Genomic DNA, 23923 nt, shown 5'->3' on the forward strand with positions numbered 1-23923 from the left:
TGATTAATGCAGCCCCACCATTTTAGACACATAGGTGCCTATTAGGATGGCGGGCGGACTTATGTCTGCCCGCCACCCTAGCGGTGCTGGGACTAGCCACCAGTGGTGTGGCGGTCCCGCACCATAATTAGGATGCCACCGCCAGGGTAGCGGTTGCATCCTGCATACATTGCATTGTGAAGCACCCGCCACAATGCAATATATGCATGTCTTGCATTTGCATGCACAACGTGGCAGGCACCGTGTGGTACCTGCCACCTTGTGCATGCTAATGCAGGAGGATACCATAGGTACCCCCCCATGTGTACCCCTCCATGTCCCCAACACCCTGGGGGGCCGCAAGAGGCACCCAAAGAAAAAAAATGCATGCCTTGCCATGGCTGAGTCACCCCCATGGAAAGGCACTTCTCGGCCATCATAGTAATATGGATGGCAGTAGGCAATCGGGTGGATTGCCTACCGGTGAAAAACTGGCGGACGGTCTTCACGTCCACTGGGGTCCCCCCGCCATCGTAATGTGGTAGTGGAAAAGTCATGGGGCATTGACTTTTGGCAGGCGGATGGCCACCCCCATACGGGTGGTGCCAATCCACCTGCTTTACTAATCACCCCCATTGTTTTTTATCCTTCAATTGCTTAGAGTTAGGGACTGAAAACCACAATTACAGTTCCTTCATCAGATCACCATCTTGTGGCGTTTTCTATTCCATTAGCTAAATTTCCTCCTACAACTAGAATAGGATTAAGTACCTCACACAGGAGATCAACCAGATTCAATTCTGAGAGCTTTACTCAAGCTCAGCAGAGAAGTCCGTACTGGGAAATGATATTAATGTGGCTAGCAGACTAGTGGATGAGTGGATTACTGAAACACTGGATGTAGGGGCTCCATGGACTTCCAATGTCCCCCGTAGACATACTAAATCAGAGCCATGGTTCAATGGAGCTCTATTGGCAGCTAAAATATCCTGTAAGCACTTGGAGTGTCAATGGATGAAAGATTTTTCGGATAGCAACAAGGCTGCTTATAAGTCAGAATTAAAGAACTACCATTCTCTTTTTAAGAAAACCTGAGCTGCCTATTACAATGGCAAGATAGAGAAGGCAGATAACTCCTCTAGAGAACTATTTGTCATTCTTAAAGACTTATCCTCTCTTGAGAGAACTTTGATGCGTGCCATCAGTTCTCAAGAGTTATGTAACCAGTTTGCCGACTTTTTAGGTACAAAGGTATTTAAAATATATGATGCCTTTCCTGACAAGCTCATAATGGTAAGTTTTGTCAATCTGAGGGGATCTCTGTGTTTTGGGCCAATTCCTTCTCAGAGTTCCCCCACCCCCTACTGGAAGATTTGAAAGGGGTAGCTTTAAGCATTAAATCCGGCTCATTAGGGAAGGCTTGGATATAATATTGCCTTACATACAGCAGTTTCTGGAACTTTCCTACCAGAGTGGTGTGGTCCCGAATAAGTGGAAGAAAGCAATTGTTCTCAGACTCGAGTCTGGTGGGGATCTTGCGCCCTATCTCAGTCCTGCCCTACTTCTCTAAAATAGCTGAAAAGGTGGTGAACACAAATTTGATTTTGTACATCAATCAGCACAATCTACTTCATCCCATGCAATCAAGCTTTTGAGCTGCGTACTATATGGAGTCCGCATTACTCCTTGCCAAGGAGACAATGCATAGGCGTGCAGACGCAGGTCAGACTCTTGCTTTGGTCCTGTTGAACCTCAGTGCAGCATTTGATACAGTATCCCTCAAACTGCTCCTACAGCGTCTTAGGACAGGTGGGCTCGATGGAGTTGTTCTAATGTGGATGACTTCCTTCCTTCAAGATCACAGTTTCCAAGTTACACAACGTCCACATATTTCTAAAAGCATTGCACTCTCACAAAGGATCCCACAAGACTCAATTTTGAGCCCTACTCTTTTTAATCTTTACATCGGACCCTCAGGAGATTGTGGAAAGGCAAAATGTCACCATTGTATCTTATACAGATGACTCCCAGCTTGTTGTCACCTTGTACCATAATTCAAATGAAGCAGCCATCCAGTTTTTCTCCTATCTAAAGGACCTTGCTTTCTGGAATATTTGCCTCAAACTGAATGGTTGCACCTGGGGGCACTTCGGAACACTTACCTGTGGCGGCAGGGAGCCGCGGGGGGAGCAGCCAGGAAGGACCCTTTGCCTGCCCAGCCGTGAGGGAAACGGCCAACGTGACCAGGGACGCTCCGTGAGCGCCAGGAACTACAGTTCCCAGCAGCCCCGGCACCCGGCGCGCTCGTGACGCTCCCGCTGCGCCTGGAGGCGCCACAAGAACGCGGAGCACCGAGCGCGCCTGGGGGCACTTCGGAACACTTACCTGTGGCGGCAGGGAGCCGCGGGGGGAGCAGCCAGGAAGGACCCTTTGCCTGCCCAGCCGTGAGGGAAACGGCCAACGTGACCAGGGACGCTCCGTGAGCGCCAGGAACTACAGTTCCCAGCAGCCCCGGCACCCGGCGCGCTCGTGACGCTCCCGCTGCGCCTGGAGGCGCCACAAGAACGCGGAGCACCGAGCGCGCCTGGGGGCACTTCGGAACACTTACCTGTGGCGGCAGGGAGCCGCGGGGGGAGCAGCCAGGAAGGACCCTTTGCCTGCCCAGCCGTGAGGGAAACGGCCAACGTGACCAGGGACGCTCCGTGAGCGCCAGGAACTACAGTTCCCAGCAGCCCCGGCACCCGGCGCGCTCGTGACGCTCCCGCTGCGCCTGGAGGCGCCACAAGAACGCGAAGCACCGAGCGCGCCTGGGGGCACTTCGGAACACTTACCTGTGGCGGCAGGGAGCCGCGGGGGAGCAGCCAGGAAGGACCCTTTGTCTGCCCAGCCGTGAGGGAAACGGCCAACGTGACCAGGGACGCTCCGTGAGCGCCAGGAATTACAGTTCCCAGCAGCCCCGGCACCCGGCGCGCTCGTGACGCTCCCGCTGCGCCTGGAGGCGCCACAAGAACGCGGAACACCTCCCGTCCCGCGGGACGCGCGCGGGCCGGCGCCGGGCTAAGCCCGGGCAAAGGGCGGGCCCTCTGTGGCCCTCAGAGGCACAAAGAGGCCGGGACGGGCCACCACCCTTATTACCCTGTTACAGCAAAGAGGTACTGTGCCCCCCCTTATCATCTTCATTTAGCCCACTGTTTGCTATTCAGCATTATACCATGTCTATCTGGGACGAGCTTAATGCCATGTGTGGAACTCAATATACCCCCGACCTTTTATCCCCCATAAGCACAGACAACAACCCACATCTCGCTTACGACACCCTGCAGATGTCACCTCTGTCTGTTAATAAACTCCAATCTCCACTTATAGCACTACCGGGTGGGCAGAACACCAAAAGAAAGACCGATGATGCCATCAACAACGGAAAGCCACCCAAAACTCCTAAACTATGCCCCAGTCCCTTTCAGCACCACTCAAATGTTACCTCTGTGTCGGGGGATATGGAGCTTGGAAAAAAGGAAAACTCCCCATCATCTCCGCAACCAACTTTATTGGCCCAGCTCGAGCATTTATTAATCTCCCTTATTTCTCCATTGGTGGAAAAAATCAACGATCTGGGGGATAGGATATCTAACATTGAACTGATAGTTAAAACACATATCCCACCAGGAACTAAACCAGCATCATCTAACCCTCCGATCCCCCTCCCTGTCCGGGAAAAACCAAATCTGAACCCCCGCAGGAATGCGCACTCTCAAACTTTATCGTTGGCCCAAACAAACCACATTGAGGTGAAAAATGAACCTATTAGAATGCCACGAATAAATTTACCTCCTGAAGCCGCCCCCTATGTGACTGTTGTCTCCGGGATTCCACCTCTAACCCACGGAAAAGTTGAAACACGCCAAGACTTACTACACAAGGCCATGCATTGGTTACAGACTAATAGACCTCTGCCACCTGACCTAGATGGGGGGATCTTAAGCGTTAGGAGGGTGGGGTGGTTGGGCACTCTGCCAAAAGACATTCCAGGGGACTTGGTCCTAATTAGGTTCAAGCAAAGGAAAACAACCACTTATTTACGTTCCTGCAAGTATAAACAGGGGGATGGCCCAATTCGTATCTGGGATTTACATGACTTTTATCCGAGCTTTCCACCCACCCAGATATCAAGAACACAAGGGCCTAGGAAAACTTTAGATCGATATGGGACATAACAATTATTGCTGTTTTTAACTTGTTGTTTTTAAATGTCGTTTCTAAATAGTTCCCTTATCAGTGATTTTTAACCTCCTACTGAGTATTGGATGACTTCTTTTAACTGAAATCGTTTCTTGTCCTTCATTATAATGCTTTTTAAATTTTCTATAATGCTTTTTAAATTTTCTATAATAATGTATGCTTATGCTTATATGATATTTTTTCAATTCTAAATATCGAATAAAGCTTATTTTGAACCTTTGAATGGTTGCAAAACAGAGATCCTGGTTGTGGGGAAATCACCCTCCATCTGGTACTCAGCGTGATGGCCGCAGGCTCTGGGTCCTACACCTAACTTTAAGGAGGAAGTAAACAATCTAGGAGTCTGGCTGGACTCTACTCTCTTTCTCGAGACATACAGTAGGGAGGTTACAGGGAAATGTTTTGGAATTCTTAAAGCATTGAGTAAAACCTTGGATATCCTCCCTACTTCAGCCAAAGAAAATCCTGGTCCACGCCCTTGTAACATCCCAGTTGAACTATGCCAATGTCCTCTATCAAGGAGCAACAAAAAATGTCCTCATAGGCTGCAATTTATTCAGAACACGGCAGCCCATTTAGTTTTTAATCTACCTAGGAAAGCTTCAAACGTGAAAACTCTTAACTTCCTACATTGGCTGCCTATTAACAAAAGAATCCTTTTCAAAGCCCTGTGCTTTTTTCATTGGAACTTCAAATTTGGAAGGAGAAACCCTTAGTGAAAAGGGAGAGGGTTAAGAGTCGCAAAACAATACAAGTTCCCTTTTCATCAAATCAGAACGAGAGACTTACGTCTCTAAGAGATTTACAGAGGGCGCTTAGGGTGAGCCAAAACAAGTATCACAAAGTTGTGCTAGGATCACTGAATTTACACTCTATTTCGTACCCCTTACTTAACATCATTATGACAGAGTTAGCATTGTGAAAAAATATAAACTCTTCAACTGTGACATGTATAAAAAAGAAAATTTATTATAAATTATTTTCTGTTCAAGCCGACTTTCGGAACATACATTTATTCATAAAAAATATTTTTGTTAAAAACACATGATGTGGCAATAATCACAAAAAAGTTAAAAACAAGGTGCACTTTGCTGCACAACAAATTTATCACACAAACAGAAAATTGTCGACGCGGCGTTTCGGTGATATTATGTCGTCACCTTCTTCAGGACAGTGTGTTATTTAAAATCACTGGAATTTAAAAGAAGAATAAAGATACTATATTAGCATTTTATATATTATCTTTGCGGCTGAACAGTATTCATCATTTTCTGACTACACATCGTATCCTAATGTCACAGTAACTCTATTCCTTAAATCAAAGACACTGCATTTGTTCCACAATCTTCACATAGTGTAACAAGACTAGCTCTTCTACATTATTTTTCACATAACCATTCCCTTCTGTATTCGTGAATCCCACAACTTCTGTTTGTTCTCACCCTTTTTTTTGCGTCCTATAATGCCAGACAGTATCTAGGCAATCATATGGGGGTCCCACTAACTTGGAGACCCTCCCATAGTCTTTTCCTTACATCTAATGTCTTTTATTTCTTAGCGACTGGTATATCAGCATTCTACATACCTTAGATGTTTGTAGGTCAATCGCTTTTTTGTAAAATTGGCGATGTATAACCATATCAGGATTTTTTCAATTTCTGTAAAGTTCATTAGAGAGATAATAAGCTAAATCATTAATTCGCCCTTTGATAAATCTTTTTATACGCGAATTCATCATGGGTTTGTTAGCTTTATTGTTTACCTTTCTTTAGTCAAAAGCTGTTTCTTAGTTGGAGAGGGTCAATGTTGATCCGCTGCTCCGTGAGGATAAATTAGTTGTCTGCCTATTAGACAAATCATTGGATTAGGTGATGATCACTCCTTTTTTTTGGGGCATGTCATCGTTTTATTTTTCTATTATTTTTAAGAAAGTCATAATGGTACCTGAAGTCTCTGGCAGTTGAATCTTATGCAGAGGACGGTATACCTTTCCACAACCCGGTATTTCGTTCACATTTCCTATTAACCTGAGGCTGGATGACAAAAAATCCGAAGGGGGTGTTTTTAGGTTTTTGCCTCAGTATAGTACTGTTTTGTGGGTGACCTATACTTCAGATTGTAATTCTTACCTCCCAACTTGTCTTTATGGTGCCCGCTATTGGTTTCTAGGAATCGGGATTTCCTGGCGCATTCAAGGTGGAAGTGTCCTTTTGCTATAAAGTAAATGGGAGGGTTTCGGGACATCACTAGTTAAATTCCGTTCCAGTTAAACAATTCTTATTGAGAGAGTCTTACTGAGAGAGTCTTACTGTCTTACTGTTTTTAACCAAATGTCTTACAGGATGTTGGTCTTACCTCCCACTCTGCCTTTGTGGTGCCCGCTCTTTTTTTCTTTAGAGTGGAAAATATCTGGTGCACTCAGGTTGAGAATGTCACTTTACTCTAGAGTAAATAGAGTGAAAAACGGAAGTGACTATTTTAAATACTTTCCGTTAGGGAATAAATCCTTATTAAAGCTTTAGTTATTTAGGGGGTCGGGCTTAGTACTTACATTTCGGTAAATCTCGTCGGGTTTTCCGGGTGTTCTCCTCTGCCGTCTTGCGAGTGGTCTCTGATTTCCACTGCGCTCTGTCTGCATTTATATAGGTCGCGCAGAGAACTTAATTGGGCTAGAGTTATTTCACCTGTCTCTTGTTACATTCATTTAAAATGCTGTTTTGTTGGGCGGCCATCTTGGCATGTGTTTACCTAATAGTGATCTATCCTTATTCTACCCTAGAATGTTAATTTACTCTCCTTATGTCCTGCGATTAAGTTCGAGATGTTTATTTTTCTATTTTTGGTTAGTTAACCTGTTATTAGGTAACTTACTATTTATTTGGTTCGCGTGTTTTATCCCGCTGTTGGTGATCGCGTGGATTGGCGCGAAGGGACAAAAACGTGGCGGCCATCTTTAAAGGTGTTTTTACTGTACCGCTTACTCTCTTATCGGTAGATTAAATTTATTTTAAGTTTGGCTTTCGTTATGCTTGCTATTTATTGGTATCCCCTTATTCTCGTAACATCCTGCATTAAATTAGATATTTTTGTATTTTGATTATTTAATTAGTAAACTTGATGTCGCGATGTTTATTAGGTTCGCATATGTTAATTCCTCTATTTATTAGTCACGTGGATATGTGCAAGGGGTAATGACCTTGTGGGAAAAGCGGGGCGGCCATCTTTAAAGATGTTTTGATAGTTCCGCTTTACCTCATTAGTGCTCAAAATTCTTTTGAGTCTGTCTTTCATTATGTTAACCCTTTACTAATCCGTCCCCCTATTTGTGATTTATTGGGGGTACTTAAAGGGGGCGGTGTTTACCTCTTGACGCGTTCAACAGCCCCTTAGTGTGATGTCACAGGGCGGCCATATTTGAGTGGTATATGGAGTTGGGCCTTTTTTCATTGGAGCCTGCAGGGTAGATCTGCTTGCCCCCTATAATCCGATTTGACATCTTAGATGGACCGGAATCTGACATGGTCAAAGTTCCCAAAGTCCAAGGAGCAAGAATGAGTGCACGCTCTTTCCGCTATTTGGCAGCCAAAAATTGGAATGCACTGCCTCCCTCACTCTGTTCTCCCAAAAAGATTGGAAACGTGGCTTTTCATCTCTGAAGCTTGTGCCCACTCTTCCGCTGATCTCTGTGTCTCAGCTTTTCTTCTTTTTAAAGAGTTGTCTTATCGCGGGGACACACCAGTTGGTGTAACCAGGCGCTTTATAAGTGGTATTGTTATTATTATTATTTATTGCATTGTATTGCCAGATTGGAGTTGGACAAGTGTGCAGTGAAGAAGTCTACACCCCCCCATCCCCCCATTCCCCTCAAGGGCATTGGAGAGACAATATGCCTGCCTTCGTCCCTTGCCTATCTATCCTTTCTTTACTACCCTAACTAGACTGACCCACATGATTTGATTTACAAGACTAGCCAATGTGTGTTTCGTGAAACAAAGAGGATTGGCAGTGGACAACCATCACCATGCTTGAATTAGAACAGGTAAATGGTGGCATGCACGGCCCAAATGTTGATATGAATGATTCTTGTTTGTAAATGTGTAGAGATGATTCATGTGGTGGGAGGCAGTGAGGTGTTTAACTATAACTATTGTTTTTGAATTACTTGTATTGAGTTTCAAGGAAAACTACATTATAAATGATAACAATAATAATAGCAATAATACTGACAAATAAAACAAAGTAGAAAGCAAGGAAGAATGACAAAAGAAGAAGAAAATGTCAGGAGGTTACCAATTATGTTGCAGTTGGAGTTGCAATTATGTTAGAGAGATATACAGGTGGTCTATATATAACACAGTCTTCAGTCATTCTAAGATAAAGTTACATTGCAGGCGTACCATAGATGGTAGTCATCAAGAGGTTCAGTTGAGTGTATGTGTTAGTTTGTTGAGGCTTATGAGTTTCACAGTGGGTCATATAAAAAGGAAAAGGCATCAAGGGACCTCCATAACTTCCTATGTGAGGGGCGCCAGGAAGAAGAGTGTAGAGAGCTATTGTCAGCCCCTCTGAGAAAGGACAACCATCCTTGCCACATTCTGAAGGGGACTTCTTTGGAGTTCTTCCATTTATTAACTCCTTGGGTGCTTGAGATATTTTCCTCCTGTGCAGCATTCCCTGAATTCCCATTGTTCATGAGGAGCTGAGCTCGTCATGAGCATCGAAGGGGTTAAGTACTATTTGTCTCTGTTCTAGCTTAATAGAAGAGGAGAAACTTCCACCTGGTCTAACTTTGGTGGAAGGTTTAAAATGCATCGCCATTATCATTCGGATAAAATTGTCACCCAGATTGAATTTTTTGTGTGTTGCTTTTATGGTGGGACCAGTCAATTTTGTCGAAAGCTTTTCGGCATCCAACGTGATTGCCACTGTTGGGGAATCTGTTAGTTTGGCTTTCTCCAAAACGTGACAAAGTTTGTGTATTATCACTAGATAGTCTGTTCTTCAGAAATCCCATCTGTGAAGGGTGAATAAGTTTAGATAAATATTGTTGGAGACGTTTAGCAAGGATCATGGCGTACATTTTGCAATCTATGTTAATCAGGGATATATGTCTGTCATTTTTAGGATGTGATGCATCCTTCCCTTTCTTGGGTATAACTGCTATGATAGCCTCTGTAGGTGTCCCATTAATCTGGCCGGATTCCCTAAATTCGTTAAGCATGTTTAGAATAGGGGGAATCAAAGCAGATGAGAATGTTTTGTAGAATTTTGCATTGAACCCATCAGGTCCAGAGGCCTTTCCTACTTTAAGCCCTTTTATCGTGTCTGCAATTTCTTTGGCAGTTATTGGGCCATTGATTTAATCCTTGTCTTGTTCTGAGAGGGCAGGTCGGTCACATTTGCTTAACTAGTTTTGTGCTTTAGCGATGTCTAAGTTGTAGTTTTTGCTATACAATGTACTGTAAACATTCTTACATATTTCTGCTATTTTGTCAGGATAAGAGTGAGTGACTCCCTTCTGGTCCAGTAAGGTCTTAATCGTGTTGTTTAAGAGCTTTGTGTGACTTGTTAACAGGAAAAGGACAGCGTGGTAAAGGCTGTGTCCAAGGGGAGATTAAAGTCACCCGCACGCATGTGCATGGCGGTATCTGAAATGATTTAAATTTGTTTACTAAGATCTTCCCAGAAGACCAAATCATCCTTATTGGGGCATAGATGTTTGTGATGTAGAATTCCATGATATGTTTTACCAGTTTTGTTGTGACCCACCGTCCCTGTGTATCGGATGAACATTAGATAAGGTCTATGTTGGCTTTTTTGGCTACCAAAGTCAGGACACCATTTTTTTAACGGCAACGTCGCTGTAAAACCTGTTTCTAAGTGAGTTGAATTGTTTGGACTCAATTTTAGTTTTTTGTAACACGATGTCACCCCTCTGTTTGTCGAGATAGTCAAGAATCTTTCTTCTTTTGTTTAATATCGGTTTATTGAATACCAACAAGAAAAAAGAAAAGTTTTACATGTCGCAGAAAATTGAAGGGCCAAGGTGGGAGAGCAACAAAAAGTGAGTAACTGAAAAAGCAAACAGATCCGGACCCCCACAAAGGGATAAATCTAATTATGTAGGTTGGAAGATGCACACGTAATGAAGGCACAGTGACTTCCCAAAGCACAAGGTGTTGTGTATCGATATAGGTTTCCTGATTTACGCCCTTATATAGGCACAATTCGCATTGCCCGTGCATAGGCATAGAAATCTTACCCTTATTTAGTCATTATCCATGCTAACCAAATACAGGCATGGCCACCTACATCCGTCCATCCACTTCACAACAAGTTCTTGGAAAACCAGACTCCAAAGACGTTAGGACTTCCCCTTGCTTGGATTATTGATTTCTCCAAGAACTCATTTATTATGCATGAACATCTATTCCTTAGGGGTTTATTCATGACGTTCCTCTGCCCGACTTTTACGTCCAAACTGACATTCCTAAACTCCTTCAAGGTATAAATATACCTTCACTTGCCATCGAAAGGCACGGCTGCCCGCCTGACGTACTACTGACCAGACGCTGTCATCCTCCATGCAGAGAGTCCAGCTCCAGTGTTCCTGACTCCCCTTGTGGGGTGTTAGAGATCGAGACCCGGAAAGAGATTCCAACCTCTCTCGTTCTAAGGTATGGGCAGACTAGAACTTAGAGGGACTCTTGGCTACTCCGGCAAAACTACACTATAGCTAGCTGTACTTTACAAAACAGCACCTACTTCTTACCTCGTACTACATTTAAGGTTAGGTACATTGGGATAGAATTAACTAGAAGCACCAGATGAGAATTCACATTTTTGCCTGAGTTATCTATGTATGTATTTTTATTAATATATGTCATAGCTACAAAACATGCTATTGCAGTATTATCCAATCTTGCTGCTAATGCTGTACGTATTATACTTCGCATTCTGTCTTATGATTGTAGCAGTTCATATCTCTTGCACGAGAAATAAGACTGTTCAATAAACCCTTTTTATTGAAACGCCCGTCTACATATTTCTGTGTAAACTCTGTAGAAACAAGGTGTTAGGCGTCAAGCCTCTTGCATAGTTCCCTGGAGTCCTAAACAGAACTTTGTTGCTTGCTTTGGAGAAAAGGAACACTTTTGAGCAAGTCCCTAACCGCTATAACAGAGGTGGAGTTTGTAGACCTCCCTTCCTTTAAATATTCTTACCATCAGAGGAGTTGTGCTTGGCTTTCGGTTTTCTGAACCTGACTCCACGCCCCCTGACTCCACGCCCCCTTCTTTCAGTTTCCAGCATTGTTGTCTCCTATCGACTTCTGAGAGCATTTCTCCAGTATTCCGTTTCTGTAAAACGGTTGTTAAAACCCCATTACTGTAGACGGTGCCTTTGTGTCTGCATGTTTGATTTCTCACACGCGACCACATTCTTTACGTTTGGGTGAGTGGTTGTGCCGGTATTACTCTTCTGAGCTTGCGGCCGCGTTCTGCTTCCTAAACTCAGACGCGGCCATGTTTGTCTTTGATGTTGGGATCATTTGAATCCTGTCTCGCTCTAAGCGCATTGGTTGGCGGCGCGCGCTTCTTTGCTTTTCTTTTCCTGGCTCTTACTTGGCATTGAGCCACCGCTCGATGCGTGATAGATTGACCTTTACTGATTAAGCACCGGTGAGGAGTATGTGGGCTGCCATTGACTAGTTGTGCACTTGCCCTCCATATATAGATTTTTTTGCATGTGAAGTGCTTTATTGGTAACTCTGTTTTATGACTGATTTTTGCTGTCATTTCTTGTGTTGTGGTTTGGAAACATCCAGTGTACCTTACACCTATTGATGACAACCCTCCTGCCTGCTGAAGTAGAAAAGAAGACTTTCCCTGCACTGCTGTTCACTGAGAATTTTTCTTTTGGGCATCTGGAGATGTCCAACTGGTAAGGGACTGTGTATATTCTGTAAAGCTAGCACTAATACTAATTTAATTGTTATACGGGAGGGGAGGAAATTTTTCATTATTTCTTGTTTCTCTATAGGTTCAGCTCTCCTGTTCTGTGATTGCCCCGAGGGAATTGGCTGGGGGATTCGAAGTGTATTATCCTGGTTTCTAATCCCCACATCTCAAGTGTCAGTCTCAGGTGTGTGAGTTTCCTGACTCTTCTCATCCATAGACAGTCTTTAGGAGTGTGGGGAAATTCTCGTTGTTTCTGTGGATTGACTCCAGAGACATACCACAGGTTAGTGGCATCGGCAACAGAAAGCCAAGCCCACAGATTAGGTCCACCCGAACAACGATAAATACCGAAGGGGCTAGCTCCTTAATGGAGAACCATCTCCAGAGTCCCAAAGTAGAAGAGCTGGCGGCAGCCCTTATAGATCTTCAAAGTGAGGTAGAAAGGCTCAGAGTAGAAAACCAACAAGTACACACAGAATTGGCACAACACAAACAGGCAGCTAGCATCCCTACATGAGACACTACACAAAAGAACAAACACACTTATATACAGCCAGCCCGTTTTACTGCTTCTTCTGTTATCATACAAAATGCTCCCACAAGTTCCACAAATCCTCAAGCAGTTCAAGTGTCGGTACACACACATACTCCTGTACCTTTGGCAGTACCTTAACCTCATAGCTGCTATTAAACATTCCTCCCCAGTGCTGCGCTGTCCATTAGAACTAGTGCTGAATGGACGTCCAATGGTCGTGCGCAGCACTGGGGAGGTAGTGCTGCCGTCGGCCAATGCACCGAGGCAGCACTTAAGGGGTTAAAGGTTTTATGGAGATAGTATGAAGTTTAGTGTTTTTATAAATCAGTGCAAGTTAAATTTTTTGTGTAAAACCTCCGCCTTTCCTGATGACGCAGCCATCCTAGTCCTGTGACCTAGTCCTAGGACACCCCTGCGCTGCACGGCCACCAGCTGCTGCGTGTGCCCCCTTCTGCCTACTGCCTCGTTGCCGCCGCCGCGTGACCACGCCCCCTGCCTTCCAGCGGCGTGGTCCGCGATCGCTTGTCCTGCCCCTGTTGCTTGCTGGATAAACTGCTGTAATTGTTTAATGTTGCCTTCTGTACTGCCTGTGTGTTATAGTCTCCATTCCCTTTCTGTTTCCGCCGTTTTGCGCTGCCCTTCGCCCTCCCTCCCCGCTTCCCGCCACCACCGTGAAACCCCGCCCCTTTTGCCTTCTGTACCCTCCCCGCTCCCGCCTCCCAGCTGCTCCGCCCCCCGCGCACTTGGCCATATATGGCGACCGTGCGACGCAGGTGAGTGTGACCTAGTCCTAGGACACCCCCGCGCCGCACGGCCACCAGCTGCTGCGTGTGCCCCCTTCTGCCTACTGCCTCGTTGCCGCCGCCGCCGCGTGACCATGCCCCCTGCCTTCCAGCGGCGTGGTCCGCGATCGCTTGTCCTGCCCCTGTTGCTTGCTGGATAAACTGCTGTAAACTGCTGTAATTGTTTAATTTTGCCTTCTGTACTGCCTGTGTGTTATAGTCTCCATTCCCTTTCTGTTTCCGCCGTTTTGCGCTGCCCTTCGCCCTCCCTCCCCGCTTCCCGCCACCACCGCGAAACCCTGCCCCTTTTGCCTTCTGTACCCTCCCCGCTCCCGCCTCCCAGCTGCTCCGCCCCCCGCGCACTTCGCCATATATGGCGACCGTGCGAACGCGCAGCGGTCACGCGCAGCGGGCGCGCCAAAGGCGCGCCAAAGGTAAGCCCGTCTACGCCCGTCCGCGCCTGGACCGCGCCCAGTGCCAGGACCCCTGGCCCTCGTAGACCCCGGCCGACCCGCCTGACGTACACCGCCGCCAACCTCAGCGCACTCAACGCCGGTCGACTCCCAGGATGCTACCAAGCCACACCACGACGCACCCACGGACCCTTCAGCTGCCACGCCTGCAAGTTCACCTGCGTCCGGACCTGCCTCGCACCAGCACCCGCCAAGTCGAACACCAGCAGCACCCACCTCAAGTGCATCCTGCTCAACACCCGCTCTGTCCACAGACACGCCATCGAACTCTCGAACCTCCTTGACACCACAGCCCCTGATGTTGCCTTCCTCACGGAGACCTGGATGAACGCCTCTTCAGCTCCCGACATCGCCATCGCCATCCTAGAGGGTTACAAGATCACCCGGAGGGATCGCACCGCCAACCAGATGGGAGGAGGCATCGCCATCATCCACAGGAACACCATCCGTATCACGACCAGCACCGACAACACCCTTACCACCGCCGAACACCTGCATTTCCAGATCCACACCGACCCGAAGACCACCCTCAGAGGCACCCTGATCTACCGACCTCCGGAACCACGCACCCAATTCAGCGAGGACATCGCCGACTTCGTCAGCCCGCATGCCCTCCCCTCCGCTGACTACATCCTCCTGGGGGACCTCAACTTCCACCTGGAGAACAACAACGACCGCAACACCAGCACCCTGCTCGACAACCTCGCCAATCTTGGACTCAAGCAGCTGGTGTCCACCCCCACCCACCTCGCCGGACACACACTCGACGCAGTCTTCTCATCCAGCACAGACATCGCCTTCAGCCACACCACAGAGCTTCAATGGACGGACCACAGCTGCGTCCACTTCACCTTCAAAAGAACGACGACCCAACACCACCAGCAACAGGCTGCCCGCAGAAGCTGGAACAAGATCACAGCCGACCAGCTCACCACCTCCCTGAGCCAGCACCCTCCTGCCAGCTCAGCGAACCCCAGCCAGGCCGCCGACAACCTCACGAAGTGGATCAGCAACTGCGCGGACGAGCTCGCCCCGCTGAGGACCCCGCTCAGCAGACCCGGCAGCAAGAAAGCCCCATGGTTCACCGACGAACTCAAGAGCTCCAAGAAGAACTGCCGAGCCGTCGAGAAAGTCTGGAGAAGGGAACCAACACCGGACAACATGACCACCTTCAAGCTTGCCACACAGAAACATCACCAGCTGATCCGCGCCGCCAAGAAAACTGCATTCAAGGACCGGCTGGACAACAACGCACACAACTGCAAGGAACTCTTCAACATCGTGAAAGAGCTATCCAACCCCAGCGCAGGAAACAACGACATCACCCCATCGCAAGACCTCTGCAACTCCCTCGCCTCATACTTCCACAACAAGATCGCGGACATACACAACAGCTTCAACAACCAACCAATGCACACCACGACCGAACCACCACCCCCCACCACCACCCTCCGCGCCTGGACTCCGATCAGCACCGTAGACACCGTCCGCACGATGAACTCCGTCCACTCCGGATCTCCGACCAACCCCTGCCCTCACCACGTCTTCAACAAGTCCGACGCTGTCATCGCACCCCACCTGCGAGACATCATCAACACATCCTTCGACACCGCCACCTTCCCTGAGAGCTGGAAGCACGCCGAACTCAGCGCTCTACTCAAGAAACCCACAGCGGACCCCACCGAACTCAAGAATTACCGCCCCATCTCGCTCCTCCCGTGTCCAGCCAAAGTCATCGAGAAGACCGTCAACAAGCAGCTGGCCGCCTTCCTTGAGACGAATGGATCCCTCGACCCCTCACAGTCTGGCTTCCGAGCCAACCACAGCACCGAGACCGCCCTCATCGCCGCCACCGATGACATTCGAGCCCTGATGGACAACGGAGAACCAGCGGCCCTCATCCTCCTAGACCTCTCCGCGGCATTCGACACGGTCTGCCACCGCACCCTAGTACAGCGCCTCAGCAACGTCGGAATCCAGGAGAAGGCTCTGGAATGGATCATCTCCTTCCTCGACGGAAGAACACAGAGAGTCCGCCTACCACCGTACAAGTCAGAGGCCACCGAAGTCATCTGCGGCGTCCCTCAAGGATCCTCGCTGAGCCCCACCCTCTTCAACGTCTACATGTGCCCCCTCGCGGCCATCGCACGCCAACACAACCTCAACATTATCTCCTACGCCGACGACACCCAGCTGATCCTCTCCCTGACCAACGACCCCGCCGCCGCCAGAGCCATCCTGCACGAAGGGATGAAAGAGGTAGCCGAGTGGATGACGACCAGCCGCCTGAAACTGAACTCAGACAAGACGGAGGTCCTCATCCTAGGCTCTTCGCCCTCCGCCTGGGACGACTCCAGGTGGCCTCCCGCCCTGGGCACCGCACCCAAACCGACAGACCACGCACGCAACCTGGGCTTCATCCTAGACTCCTCCCTCTCCATGACCAGGCAAGTCAACAACGTCTCCTCGGCGTGCTTCAACATCCTACGCATGCTACGGAAGATCTTCTGGTGGATCCCCACCGAGACCAGGAAGACCGTCACCCAGGCCCTCGTCACCAGTCGACTGGACTACGGCAACGCCCTCTACGCCGGCACCACCGCCAAGCTCCAGAAGAGACTCCAGCGGATCCAGAACGCCTCAGCCAGACTCATCCTCGACATCCCACGAACCAGCCACATCTCCGGACATCTGAGAGACCTGCATTGGCTCCCCGTCAACAAAAGAATCACCTTCCACCTCCTCACCCACGCACACAAAGCCCTACACGACCAAGGCCCGAGCTACCTCAACAACCGAATCAACTTCTACGCTCTCAAACGCCACCTCCGATCAGCCAACCACGCCCTCGCCGCCGTCCCCCACATCCGAAGAGCGACAACAGGAGGAAGGTCCTTCTCCTACCTTGCCGCCAAGACCTGGAACTCCCTCCCGACTGACCTGCGCCTGACCCAAGACCACCTCTCCTTCAGGAAGAAGCTGAAGACCTGGCTGTTCGAGCAGTAACGGCACCCCCCTCCCCCCAGCGCCTTGAGACCCTACGGGTAAGTAGTGCGCTCTATAAATGTCTTTGATTGATTGATTGATTTTGTCTTTTCATATTTAGGGGGTAATGCTGCAAGTTGGGGGGTTCCTTTGAGGGTCCAAGGATCTTTTGACTTACATAACTGAATTCAACAGACTAATAGTAAAGACGCAATAGCCCAAAGAAAAGAGGACATCCTTGTTCTATTAAAGATTGAGTGATGATTTAAAGGATCTTCTTTCACAAATTGTAGATCCCCTGGAAGATTGTTCTACCTTTATAAACCTTGTGGTGAAACTAAATCGTAGATTAACGGAGCGTAAGGGAGACAGATCTCGTGGAAATCTGGCTTGTTTTTTAGTAGTCCGAGGGGATAAAAAAAAAACAGAATCTAAAGACACTAGCGAACCAATGCAAATAGGGGTAGGAGATCCACTTTACCTCCCGAAGAAAAAGAAAAACGTAGGAAAAATAATCTCTGCCTTTATTGTGGCAAAGGAGGACATTACGCTAGAAGTTGTCCTGCCAAAATCTATACTGCCACTAAAACTGTGGCTGTGACTCAAGAGTACACTCCCTTGCCAGAAAACTAAAATACTTGAAGGAAAAGGAGACCGTTCCTTCAAGTTATCAGTTCCTTAAGGTCTCGCAGGATGTGGCCAGTATCACAGCTCCGGTGGCTCGCCATTTTACGTTGTTCATTACTCTCATCGTATCCACTCAATGTAGAAAGGCTCTCTCCATCCTTCTTGATTCTGGGGCCCCTGGCAATTTCTTAGACATTCACCTTGCTAAAATTCTAGGAATCCCCTTTTTGCCCAAAGCCAAACCAGAGCCTATTAGAGCGGTGGATAGAACAGAGCTGTCTTCTGGTTTAATAACATATCATACTCCTGCAATGACCATGGTATTTAGCAATGGACATTCCGAAGATCTTGTTTTCGGTTTGATTGATACCCTGAATTTTGGGGCCATACAAGGTGTCCCTTGGTTGCAAGTACACAACCACCATATAGATTGGAATTCCTGCAAGGTCACATTAAAATCTCCATACTGTATGCTGCATTGCTACAAGGAAGCCAAAGAGTGGGAAACCCTGTTATGTTGTGCCATGGAAACGATGGAGGAGAATCTTCCTCCCATTTTTAGTGAGTTCAGGGAAGTTTATGATGAAGTTAAGGCCACTGCTTTACCCCCTCACAGGAGTTATGATTGTCGAATCGACTTAATTCCTGGGGCAGATCTGCCTGTGAGTAGGGGGCCAAGATATTCACTAAACTGGATCTCCGAGGGGCCTATCATCTTATAAGAGTCAAGGAAGGAGACAAATGGAAGACTACATTCCGAACCAAATTCGGATTGTTCGAATACTGCGTCATGCCATTCGGTCTCTGCAATGCCCCTGCAGCTTTTCAATTTTTTTATTAACGACATCTTACGTGAATATCTTTACCTCTTCGTGATTGTCTATATAGATGACATTTTGATCTTCTCAAAGACTGAAAAAATACATGTGGAGCACGTTAAGAAGATATTGGAGAAATTGAAAGACAAATCAGTTATTCATTAAACTGGACAAAAGCACCTTCCACACTAACAGAGTAGATTTCTTAGGATTTGTTATCTCCCCGGAGGGCATACAAATGGATCAAAAGAAGATAGAAGCCCTGGTCAAATGGTCTAGTCCTAGCAATGTAAAAGAGGTGCAATCCTTTTTTGGGTTTGCAAATTTTTACAGACGCTTTATTGACCACTTTTCAGACCTGATTTCTCCCATTACGCGACTACTCTGCAAAGGGGTTGCTTTTGTATGGTCCACTAAAGCAGAGCAGGCTTTTTCCCACCTCAAGACTAAATTCACTACTGCACCCATCATTCGTCATGCCGACAATACACAGCCATATTACGTAGAATCAGAAGCCTCTCAATATGCTGTGGGCGAGTTTTGTCTCAACGTAATCCCGCAACCAGTTGTTTACACCCTGTTGCCTACTTTTCCAAGACACTCCTTCCAGCTGAACAAAATTATACGATCGGAGAGCGAGAACTGTTAGCAATCAAACTTGCGTTCCAAGAATGGAGACATTATCTATGGGGGTCTCCTCACACTGTTGCAATCTACACGGACCATCGCAATTTGCAGTTTTTTAAGTCCGCCAAGGCTCTAACACCAAGACTGATGAGGTGGGTCCTGTTTTTTAGTGAGTTCGACTTTGTCATTACCTATTGCCCATGACCCCAACATGGGAAAGCTGATGCATTATCCAGGTTGGGACCAGACAAGAGGATACAATCAAATGAGCATATTCCACTCATTCCTTGTCATTAGATTGGAGGACTAGGTGATCTGGGTGATCAAACCACTCCCTTCTTGACTCGCTCAATGACCGCCTGTTCTGACATATCTCCTCTGGATTGGTTGAAGGACCCACAACACACTATCAAACACGGATTATATCTTCATGACAATAAAATATATGTGCCTCTGGTAGAGCTGCAACAACAGATAATTAAATGGAGTCATAAGACCTCTTTAACAGGTCACCCTGGTGGAGAAAAGACTGTGCAACACTGTCAAAGATGTCTTTGGTGGAAAGGTATGAATAATAATATTTTGGCCTATGTCTTGGCATGCCCTGTTTGTGCTAGACAAAAAGTCCCTACATACCGCCCCTCCTGTATTATTGCAACCTACAGACATTCCTTCCGCGTCTGGCATACAATCAGTATAGATTTCATTACAGACTTACCTAGAGCACAAGGTTGCAATACTATATTAGTGATTGTGGATCTGTTTACTAAGATGGCCCACTTTATTCCGTTGAAAAAATTACCCTCATCCAAGGAACTGTCTCAGGTATTTATAGCACAGATAATCTAATTACATGTTGTCTCCTCTGTGATAATAATCGATGGAAGGGCCCTATTCATTTCTCGTTTCTGGCAAGGGTTGTGTACCTCTTTGGGTGTAGACCAGAGACTGTCCACTGCATACCATCTGCAGACAGATGGGAAAACCGAAAGGACCAATCAGACGCTATAACAGTACCTAAGGTGTCTGTTTTCCACCATCACCTCAGACTGGAGACAAGCCTTGTCCTTAGCTGAATTTGCATACAATAACAACACCCATTCATCCACTGGTGTCTCTCCTTTTTTCTTTGCCCATGCACATCAGCCTAGCTTCCTCCCCTTTCCTTTACCTTCTCATTTGGACAACATCCCTGCAATTCAAAGACATAATGCTATCCTTTTTGACATTTTGGAGGCAGCAAGGATCGAGTTACAGAAAGCTAAGGAAGCAATAAAGCAGCAATCTGACAAACACCGTCATCCTGCCCCAGAGTATAAATTGGGTGACAGGGTTTGGTTAACTACCAAAAATGTAAGACTAGAGGGTCCCGTAAGTTACAATCCCGTTACATAGGACTTTATGCAATCACCAAAGTAATCACTTCAGTGTCTCTAAAACTAGAGTTACCGAAGACATGCGTATTCATCCAGTATTCCATGTTTCTTTACTTAAGGAGTATAGACCCTCACAGGATCCTGAAAGCCTTCCTCCATCTATCATGGTGGGTGATGAAACGGAATACGAGGTAAAAAGAATCATTGATTCCCGTAGGTATAGGGGTAAGCTCCGATATTTGATTGATTGGGTTTGATATACCCCCGCTTGTTTTGTAGAAAAGGAACACTTTTGAGCAAGTCCCTAACCGCTATAACAGAGGTGGAGTTTTTAGACCTCCCTTCCTTTAAATATTCTTACCTTCAGAGGTGTGTTTGGCTTTCTGTTTCCTGTACCTGACTCCACGCCCCCTTCTTTCAGTTTCCTGCATTGTTGTCTCCTATCGACTTCTGAGAGCATTTCCCTGGTATTCCCTTTCTGTTAAACGGTTGTTGAAACCCCATTAGTGTAGACGGTGCCTTCGTGTCTGCACTTTTGATTTCTCACTCGCGACCACATTCCTTATGTTTGGGTAGTGGTTGCGCCGGTATTACTCTTCTGAGCTTGCGGCCGCGTTCTGCTTCATAAACTCAGACGCGGCCTCGTTTGTCTTTGATGTGGGAATAATTTGAATCCTGTTTTGCGCTAAGTGCATTGGTTGGCGTTTTTTGTGTACACGCGCGGTGAGCGTTTAACTTTCCTTTTCTTTTCCCAGATGTTACTTGGAATTGAGTCACCGCACGGTGCTCAATAGATTGACCTTTACTGATTAAGCGCCGGTGAGGCGTATGTGGGCTGCCCTTGACTTGCTGTGCACTTGCCCTCCATATATATATTTTTTTGCTTGTGAAGTGCTTTATTGGTAACTCTGTTTGGAATTATATGACAGAGTTTTTGATGTTATTTCTTGTGTTGTGGTTTGGAAACATACAGTGTAGACTACCCCTATTGATGGCAAACCTCCTGCCTACTGAAGACGTAAAGAAGACTTTGTCCTGCACTGCTGTTTGCTGAGAAATTTTCTTTTGGGCATCTGTAGATGTACAGCTGGTAAGGGACTGTGTATTTTCTGTAATGCAAGCACTAATACTAATTTAATTGTTATACGGGAGGGGAGGTAATTTCTCATAATTTCTTGTTTCTCTATAGGTTCACCTCTCCTGTTCTGTGATTGCCCGAGGGAATTGGCTGGGGGATTCGAAGTGTATTATCCTGGTTTCTAATCCCCACATCTCCAAGAGTCATTCTGGGGGGTGTGAGTTTCCTGAATCTTCTCATCCGTAGACAGTCTTTAGGAGTGTGGGGAAATTCTCGTTGTTTCTGTAGATTGAGTCCAGAGACATACCACAGGTTGGTGGCATCGGCAACACAAAGCAAGCACGATTGACTGAGTGAAACTGTCATCTATTGTTTCCACGATTCTGAGACTGTTCCGATTCTATAGGAAACAAAGTTGTCATGTTTATGCGGTTGTCAGAAACTAATCCCATCTTGTTTATTCAAAAAGTTTCTAGTGACCTCTGAGATAGCTGGCACACACAAGTAAATAGGTTAATGTACTCGATAGAGACATACTGACCTCAGTCCTATGTCAAATCTATAGTGTATATTATTCCAATGCACAGAGGCTTTCAGGGATCTAGGAACTACACTACTAACGAACAACCATAAAAAGAAAAGGGTCCTTCGCCACGCCCAAAGGGGATGCCACAGAGGGAACCACAAGGCGTAGATCTGGCTAAAGTTCCATTGCCCAGTATAAGGGACCCACAATAACAGAGCTAATGAGTCAAAGAGATGGGCAAGATTAACAGGGTCCAGTCATGGCAGGTCTCTCCACCCACATGGAGGATACAATTCAAATTGCGACAATGTTAATAATACACTTCGCTATATATAAATCAGAAGCCATCATGTAGAAAGAGAAAGACAAAAGAAGAAACAGAAACCTGAAATAGATGAGGACAGAAAGAAAAGGAACAGCGGAAGATACGTCCCTCAAAGGGTAAGAGAGGACAGGAGTGGTTGCGCCTGAGGACTGGGGAGGACTGAAAAGAGCCAAAGCCCAGGGTGGAATCTAGTGATCAGGAGGCCCGAAGGGCTTGCCTGAGAGACCAGGCAGGTTACTCCGGGGTACCTAGACTCTTGCCACGGGAGATGGATTCCAGAGTATCATTGAATAGCTGTCAATCCTGCAGCCTAGGGGGCATCAGGCGGGAGTGTTCAATTTAATTGAGATAGTGTATAAGTGGGCGCCAGATGCAATCAAAGCATGTGTCAGTGTGGGTGAGGGGGGCCATAAGTAGTTCCAGTGTTAGGACATCCCACAGCCAGAGAAACCATGCAGCAATAGGAGGAGGGTGTGTCCGCTTCCATCAGGAAGCAATGAACTTTTGCACAGCTCCCAGTAGGTGGAGGATTAGATACCAGTGTGCCGCAGACATAGCCTTCAATGTGCTGGGCCGAATGTCCAGAATAGCTAAGGACGGGGTAGAAGGAACCAGGAAACCCACCATCTCTTTGATGTGACGGAGGACCTCCTTCCAGAATATGGTAAGACTCGGGCAAAACCACCAAATGTGTAGAAGACCCCTCTTTCAGACTGGCATCGCCAGCAAGTTGGAGGAGTGTTCGGGAACATCTGGTGCAGCCGGGTCGGGGTATAATACCAACGTGTCATCAGCTTATAAGCAGACTCACGCTGGGAAATACTACAGTACACCTTATGGATGTCCATAATTGGTCCCAGTCCTCATCTTTCTTCTTTGGATAGGGTGCTTTATGCCCTTAACATTCATTGAGACTACCTTGATGTTGTGTTGAGCCATAGCTATTGGAGAGGTCTGAGACATGATAGGTGTCATATGATCATGATATGTTTCTCTCTACCTAGGGGGGGTCATTTTGTAGTGTTTTCTCTTGTTATGGGGAAGGCATGGACCACATTTTTGTACACGCAGTACAATGATTAAGCACTCTGATGCTACCTTGGTTAGGATTGTGAACATATATGGCACTCCACCGGTTGGGGTATCACCTGAATGAACTGCAATTCCTGACATTTGAATGATGAAAACAAAAATTATAATAATAATACCAGCATGCACAGAAAAACAAAACAAGTACATAAGGTAAAAAACCACAATCTAAACCCCTATCCCTATTTTATGTGGCTGAGATGGGATGATGGCTGAGATGACCAAGAGATCACCAAGAGAGTTTCATCTTTCTGTTGTGCATTCGCGTTGCACATTTGTCAATGCAATGGAAGATCAAAGTGCTGTGGCAGGAGGCCCGGAGAAATGTATTGGCATTTATATAGCGCACTACTTACCCGTAGGGTCCCAAGGCGCTTCGACCGCTGCGAAACCCTTCCTGGCTTCCCTGAGGGATGGTCCCTTAATGGGTATCTCCAGGGTGAGACCAGGCATCCCCGGCGGTCTGGTGGGGCCGTTAGTGAAGATGAGGCAAGCTAATGCCCAGA

Source organism: Lissotriton vulgaris, chromosome 6 (assembly GCF_964263255.1).
Source record: "Lissotriton vulgaris chromosome 6, aLisVul1.2, whole genome shotgun sequence".
NCBI lineage: Eukaryota > Metazoa > Chordata > Amphibia > Caudata > Salamandridae > Lissotriton > Lissotriton vulgaris.